The sequence below is a fragment of the Sinocyclocheilus rhinocerous genome, unplaced genomic scaffold (assembly GCF_001515625.1).
Source record: "Sinocyclocheilus rhinocerous isolate Xijiao unplaced genomic scaffold, SAMN03320098_v1.1 scaffold522, whole genome shotgun sequence".
NCBI classification, from domain to species: Eukaryota; Metazoa; Chordata; class Actinopteri; order Cypriniformes; family Cyprinidae; genus Sinocyclocheilus; species Sinocyclocheilus rhinocerous.
In genome coordinates this window covers 591,836-599,964 of record NW_015625031.1, presented here as the reverse complement: position 1 = coordinate 599,964, position 8,129 = coordinate 591,836, and the positions used below count along the sequence as shown (strand labels likewise).

At 28.7% G+C, this 8,129-nt stretch overlaps 1 protein-coding gene and 1 long non-coding RNA gene across 2 annotated transcripts in view; one reads left to right on the top strand and one right to left on the bottom strand.

The window, feature by feature from the left end:
- LOC107748250 (uncharacterized) overlaps positions 1-1,016 on the bottom strand; it is an 18,679-nt gene extending 17,663 nt beyond the window's left edge. Inside the window, exon 1 of the long non-coding RNA XR_001640902.1 lies at positions 1,006-1,016. This is a non-coding gene — a long non-coding RNA (uncharacterized LOC107748250). The remainder of the gene's footprint in view (positions 1-1,005) is intronic.
- Positions 1-8,129, top strand: part of LOC107748344 (calcium-activated potassium channel subunit alpha-1-like) — a 99,546-nt gene that overhangs the window by 29,199 nt on the left and 62,218 nt on the right. The gene's annotated exons all lie outside the window — the stretch shown is intronic.

Below are 8,129 nucleotides of genomic sequence, written 5' to 3'. Positions count from 1 at the left end.
AAAAAAAAAAAACATTTTTTGTACAGTGTATATTTATATTTAATATTATTCATATTTAACATGTTTAAATTTAATATGTTCATTTATATTTTCATTTATTGTTGAAACTTTTCAGAATATTATTTTATTATTTTGCATGGAATAATATTGACAGAGTTTAGGTGTGCCCTAGTGTGTATTTCATTTAAAGAAATTAGGAATTATGAAATATATACTTTAAAATAAGGTTATATTAGTCTTGGTTAATAATAATAATAATAATAATAAAATTAACCAATATTAATACAATTATTTTATAGTGTTATTAAAAAATAATAATAGTGGTAACAATTTAAACATTTCATGCTGTTCTGTATGATTTGTAATGTGTGTTCATAACTGTTGCGCTGTAAAATCTACTACGCTATAATATATATATATATATATTTAAAGATCTTAATAAAACAAAGATCAAGAAAATATTATTTCAGACTTTCTACTTAAAAATTGCCTTTGTAATTATTTATGAAATTTATGAGCGATTCCTGAGTGAAAACTGTTTCAAAAACTCTTACATTTTTTATTAAAAAAAAAAAAATTTTGTACATGGTTTAGATGTTGTGGATGCGTTGATATTTACTTTAATAGCTGAAATCACTCACTAATTAAAAAACAAACAAACATTGTTTTGTTTCAGAGATGATGATAAATGTCACATACAGCTGATGGAAGAGAGGAAGATTCCATTCCATAGATTCATCATTAAGCAGGTTATTATTATGTATTACGCAGATTCTGCATTTGTTCTCTGATGAGCGCAGAAGGGAATCCTGGGAATGAAGTGTTTTTGACAGCTGTTGTTTAAAATCAGAGCTGAGCTTCAGACATCAGCTGCCAGATTCACATCACACAAACTCCTAAAAATAGGTGCAGATATGCTAAATATTTATATATTATGCAAAATATAATTTCTCATTTTTAATAATACTTCTAATAGTAATAATAAAATTAACCAAGATTAATAACCCTAATCCACCCTATTTATAATAATAATAACAGCAATACTTTAAAATAAGGCTGTATTTATCTTGATTAATTAAATTTTTTGCTTAATATTTATTAATTTCTACATGTACTTATACATTTCTAACAATAAAACATATATGAAACCTATATTTATGGATTAACATTAGCATTAGTCAGTTGTAAGTTTTAGATCAGGAAAACATCATCAAGAAAATCATGTTGCATGTTGCAAAAAAAGGTCCTAAAAATACAATGGATTTCATTTACTTTACGCAAAATATCAATTCTCATTTCTTAATAATAATAATAATAATAATAATAAAATTAAACCAATGCTAATAATAATAATTTAAAATAAGATTGAATTTCACGTTTTGTGTGGGATTTGTTAATTTCTACATATACTGTACATTTCTGACAATAAAAAAATATGAAACCTGTATTTATAAATGAATATCAGTCAAAATAATGTGAAAAATGTTCATGATGTCTAAAATGCATTAAAGAATGTTGAATTATAGCTAGCATTTCTTGAACCAATTTAGTTTTGCGGTTCCATTTACTCTCATAAATAAACTTTTTCTCTACTGTACCTTTAAGTTTAAATAGAAATGACCTCTGTTGTCAGTTTTAGATCATGAAAACAGAAGCAGGAAAGTCATGATGCCGTGCAGAAAATAGGTGTAGTTTTTTTCATCCAAAATATGATTACTTACTGTTTTCTTATTGTTAATTTAAAAACTGCAACTCCAAGGTCATGGGTTTGATTCCCAGGGAATGCATAAAACTGATCAGATGTCCATCTTGAGTTAAATGCAAGTCATTGCTTTGGATGAAAGCATCTGCAAAAAGCATGAATGTGAAATATAATGTAAATGAAATGTGACCCAGACAGGTTTTTTCGTCAGATTGACCCAGTCGGAAACACACTGATGAGAAAGAGATGCAGGTCGTTCCAGTTCTGTCTCTGCCGGGACAAACTCACACACATACACACACACACACACACACAATACCAGGTGCACACACACACACACACACACACACACACACACTGTACTGTAAGTGTTCTCCAGCCTCCTGCACAGGTCAGAGATCTATATTGGACAGACTCTGATCCAGATTCATTAATGATAGCAGGTATTTCTAGAAGCAGAGAGTCTACAGAGCTGCTAGTGCTGATGGATCAGCCTGATCGTTCATAGAAACTGTATTCAGCAAGGGTGCACTAAATTGCTCAAAAGTGACAGTAAAGACATTTATAATGTTACAAAAGATTTCTGTTTCAAATAAATGCTGTTCTTTTGAACTTTCTATTCATCCTGAAAAATAACATGTATCACGGTTTCCACACAAATATTGTGCAGCACAACTGTTTTCAACATTGATAATAATCAGAAATGTTTCTTGAGCAGCAAATCAGCATATTAGAATGATTTCTGAAGATCATGTGACACTGAAGACTGGAGTAATGATGCTGAAAATACAGCTTTGATCACAGAAATAAATTACAGTTTAACAGATATTCACAAAGAAAACAGCTATTTTAAATTGTAATAATATTTCATGATTTTACAGTTTTTACTGCAAAAAACTGCAAAAGAGACTTTTTTTCAAAAACATTAAAATTTTGACTTTGAAACTTTGAAATTTAATTTAATTTTATTATTTTATTTTATATTTTGAAATAAATTGTATTTATTATTAAGTTGAATCACATCAGGTTTATTTTATTTTATTAAGTACAATTTACATCAGGTTTGGATTGTTGGATTATTTTATTTTATTTAATTTTATGTAAAATTCACATCAGGTTTGAATGATTTTATTTTATTTTTAAGTATGTTTTAGTAAGGTGACAGATTTCCGTCATGAAGGTGTAAGTGAAGTGGTGTGGTCAGTGTTTATACCGCTGGTTAAAGTGAGGGAGTTAGTAAGGCTATCAGAAGCTGCTAGAGAACAAAACCAGAGAAAGAGATGAAATAATCTGCTCTCGTTGAGGAGATGAGACTGAAAATCCTCTTTGTCCTCTTCCACATGCTCAGAGTTTTCAGCGGAGCAGGCGCCTCGATCCCAAACCCTCGTTATGAGATTCCTCTTATTTGAGTCTCGTACACAAAATATCATCAGAGCGTTGCATCACAGCACTGGATTACATGCTGCCGCATCAGTTCAGACACAAATCAATATTCTGTTACACTTTGTGTCTTTTTTGTTTTGTGACTGATTGTGGTAAGTTTGAACAATTTGATAGTCTCATCTTAAAAGACCAAAATATTAATGATTTCTTCTAGGGCTGCTCGATTATGACAAAAATCATAATCACGATTATTTTGGTCAGTATTGTAATCACGATTATTTAAAAACAATTATTAGTGGGCCATATGACCAAAACTTTATATGAAAGATTTATTTAAAGATAGTGATATATATCAAATATATATTTTGGTTGCTATGACATCTACATTTTAGAGACCAGCGAAATGTCACAATTCTCAACACCACAGCAGAACACCAGAGTAACTAATATTAGTTAACAAAATAAATTGAAAATAATTAAACTGCCAGTAATAAAAAAGCAAAAGAATACAATAGAATAAAAAATATACAAATGAAACAAACTGTGCTTTAAGTTTTTTTAGTGCAAGTCTAAAGTATTCAGTTAACAGCCTACAAGAGAAATTGAATAACCTAATGTAAAATAAAACTAGTCTTCACTGTCAGAATTAAACTTTCTTTGTTTCTTATTAAAGCTACAAAAGTCCTTCAGTGTGTCTTTTGTTGTTTGATTAATATGAAGCACACAGTCGCAGCAGGAATATTAACCCGCTGTCGCTTTAAGAGCCGCACGGATCTGATTTACTGTCACACAAGTATTTTCATTCTCAACTCTTTACATTCATTTATTACATAACCGACGAGGGTTTACGTGAATAATCACTTAGCGCCACATTCTGACACATTTTTGTGTGTATTTGACCGTTTAGGCGCTAAAAGATGACTTTACATGTCCGTGTTGTGTTCCGTCTCTGAGCGCATGCACGGTAACGTTAATCTTCCCGACCAAGTTCTCTTTCACGCTTTTAAAAACATAAATAAATCGAATCAACTTAAATAAATCAAGCACGTCACGTTTTCCAAAAGTCTCGTTACATGATTTTACTGATTTGCACGTGAAATTGGGCTTTTATGGAGGAGTGAAAGCGCACCGCTGGAAAGGGGGAGGAATGGGGCGCAATAATAGTTTTGTCTCGATTACTGTATTTTCATAATCGTTGGAGATCGAAATCGAAAATGAATTTCGATTAATTGCTCAGCCCTAATTTCTTCGAAACTTGGAATGAAATATTGGCATCAATTGGTATTTGATATTTTATCAGCCAATATTATTTATTATTTTTATAAATAATAATAATTACAATTATTTATTATCATTGTTATTGTAATTATTTTACAGTTAGTTTATTATTTTAGTTTAGTTTTTTATTAATTATGTTTTATGTTTTTTTTTGTTGCGGTTCATATTCATTCTTTCAATTAATTAAAAAAAAATTTTAATTGTAATTTTTTATATTTTATTTTATTTTAATTTATATTTTTACATTTAATTTATTTTCATTTTGATTTAATTGTTTTATTTTATTTTAAATGTTTATTTATTTATTTTTTATTTTATTTAGTTTATTAGTTGATTTTAATTTGTTTTTTGTTTTATCACTGCTTTGACAAAATACTTTTTACATTATTTTATTTATTTATTATTTATTTATTTATTTCTAGCAATTATTTGACAAAAATCACACTGAACAGAATTAAAGTCAAATAACATGCCAAATTATGTGAATGCATTAAATTCAACTGTGTTAAATGTTTAATTGATCTCAGGATTCACAAAAATTGAATGAATTATACTTAATATGTAATAATTTAATAATCATTATTTAAATTTTTTTAAATTTAATTTAATATTTTAGTTAAGAATTCAGGATTCTGTTAGCCTTAACATAATTCACAAAAAATTTATACATTTTGCTTGATATTTAATAATTTAATAATAAATATTTTGAATTAAATTTTGAAGATTTTTTTTAAATATATTTTTTTGTTATGAAATCAGTATTATGTTAGCCTAAACAAGATTCTCAAAAATTGTGTGAATTGTAAGGCATGTAGCTACACTTCAGAAACTTGTCCATCCATTCGTATTATACGTATCAGTGTTTTTCCAAACTCATATTTGTTTTCTAGAACTACACACGATTACCTGCAAACACTAATGAGATAACACTGTTGGTTCTCACAGCTTTTGACTGTCATTTATAATTTATAGAGTAACGGTGACTAACGCTCTCCTTCACAAAGCACTTGAACAGAAGATCTGTGACATTTCCCTCTCTTTACTACAGCCTCTCATTTACAGAGCGCTGCGAGGATGAGGAGGATGAAGAGTGCTTTCAATAATTCACTAGCTGCTGTAAATACTCTCTCTGTCTCTCTCTCTCTGTCTCTCTCTCTCTCCCTCTCTCTGTCTCTCTCTCTCTCGTGTGTTTGTTGACAGATGAAGGAAGTTCTCTCTCTGTATCTGCCGTATTCAAGCCATTAAACGCAGTGACATTTCTGACAGAATGGAGCGTCAGGCGTCTGATCCATAACGAGCTCAACCTTTATTAGCCTTTACTGCTCTTATACACAGTCTGCTCCACTTTACAGAGCTGCTCAGCTGAATGAGAAACTGACCAAAGTGCTTTGTTGTTTTGTTTAGTGCTGGCCTTTGAGTTATTTATTTATTTTGTGAAAATTGAGATTTATACATCATATGAAAGCTGAATAAATAAGCCTTCCATCATATACTTTTTTTATATTAGTTTTCACAGTTTGTAATGATATATTAAAGTAAAAACCCTAATTAAAACATTAAATCCAATTTAAAATATTAATACAATTAGTAAATATCAATTATTAAATATTAAAAATAATTATTAATATTAACTAATATTAACATTAACATTCATGCTCAGATATAGATTAAACAGACTGTGAAAACTGATATCAAATCAATCATAAAACCTCAAAAAAACTATATTGTTTAAAGAAAATAATAAAAATGACAAAAACAAAACGAAATTACACAAAAAGCTCAAATTAAAGTAGAATAGAAAAATAGAAAATATATTTAAAAATCCAGTTCAGTGTATTAGAATTATTACATTTCAATTATTAAATATAAAAATATTTTAGTTACTTTTTTTGTAATTTTGTAATTTTTGTTACTTTCCTTATTTTTATTAACTGTAGTTTTTTTTATAAATTTTAATTATTACAGTGCTTCAACTTAAACTAAACAAAAATGAGAAATGTTGCCTTACAATAAAATAACTGAAATATATATATATTAGTTTGTTAACAATCATTTAGTTTAATAATTATTAGAGCATCAGATATTTTACACCTCCAGCTGGTCTTTAAATGAAGAATGACAGATTTAAATTTAGATTTAAAATAAATTGTTTTGTAATAGCTTTTAAATAGCTTATTAAAGGTGGCATTGATCATTTACAGTACAGGATGAACAAAAAATTGCACTCGTCTGAGTGCAGCATGATGTAATCATTAGTTTTGATGTGTTTTCCTTGTAAGAGTCACGTGAAATGTGTTTGTGCTGGAAACTTGAATGGTTGTTTAAGAGCTAATAGATGTGAGTTTTTAAACTTCATCCTGTTTATAGATTGTTGCACAAGGAGAATCGTGGAAAGATGACAGAAATGGTGCAGATCTCAGATGGTTTGTTGGTCAGATCAAGATGAAATGTTGTGATGCCGTGAGTGACAGTCCATCACACACACACACACACACACACACACGTCTCCTGCCCTTGTTTCCTCTCTGAAGGACACACACACACCGGCAGTGAAAGCATGAATCTTAGTTCCGCATGTGACGTTCATTCTCCTGTGTTTTTTGTTATTTTTTATTTATTTGTTTGTTTATTTTTATCCATGACGTAGATTCTGAACCTGATACAATCTTTCCTGCAGCACAGACTGAACTCTGGAAATATATTTAGATATATTTAGTATATTTATATAATTATATAAATTATGTTATCTACTGTTAATATTACAGTTAATATGAATTATTAATGAGGTGTATAAATCTGTTCTATATAATAAATATAATATAATAAATGATATTTTATAATGTTATATTATACTATTAATATTAACATTACTACCATTTACTACTTAATATTAATTATTAGATAAAATATAGAAATATGTCATTAATAAGTAATTATTAAAATGTATATTTAATTTGAAATAATATTGATAGTTGCATATATGTTTGTGTATTTAAGTATTGAAACTAGTGAAAGGATTATCAGTTAATTGTGTTACTGTGATGAAATAAAACGAACTAATGTGACTGTCATATGTTATCCAGTGTACTGTATATGATGCGGTCTGACAGCAGGAAGGACTCTTGTTCAGTCTGGAGTCAGTTTTCTAAAGCGCCGGTGCAGACGGTTAATGAAATGCGTGCGACCTCTGACCCCTGCAGCTGTATGCAGTAAACACTCCTCTCCTCTTCCGCTGTCAGACAGTCAGAGATTAGAAATCACACCGAGTTTCACTTTCAGAAGGCAGATTAGATCTCATGTTAGACACACAACTCACTCCTGCATTATACATCACATCAGGCCAGTCAAATCCTCAATTATTCACATGCACTTGATTCAGATTTTATACCTTATAGAGGCAACCGGGGCTAGTTGTCACAGTCAAGTCCATTTCTGTATAGACTAGTTATTGAACACTTCTATTGTTACTGAAATGAACAATTCAACTAAAACTAAAACCCTAATAATAATAACAACAATAATAAAAAATAATATAAAAAAACAAAATCCCATTTATTTATTTATTTGTTTGTTTGTTTGTTCGTTTAACAAATTTAGATTATTATATATTCATTATTTAGATTATTTATATATTATTATATAAATTATTGTTTTTCATTAATATTATTATTAATATGTCTGATTTGTGATATACTATTAATATTACTACCCTTACTATTAATTTTAATTTACTAAATTGTAATTATTTAATAGGTAGTTAATATTT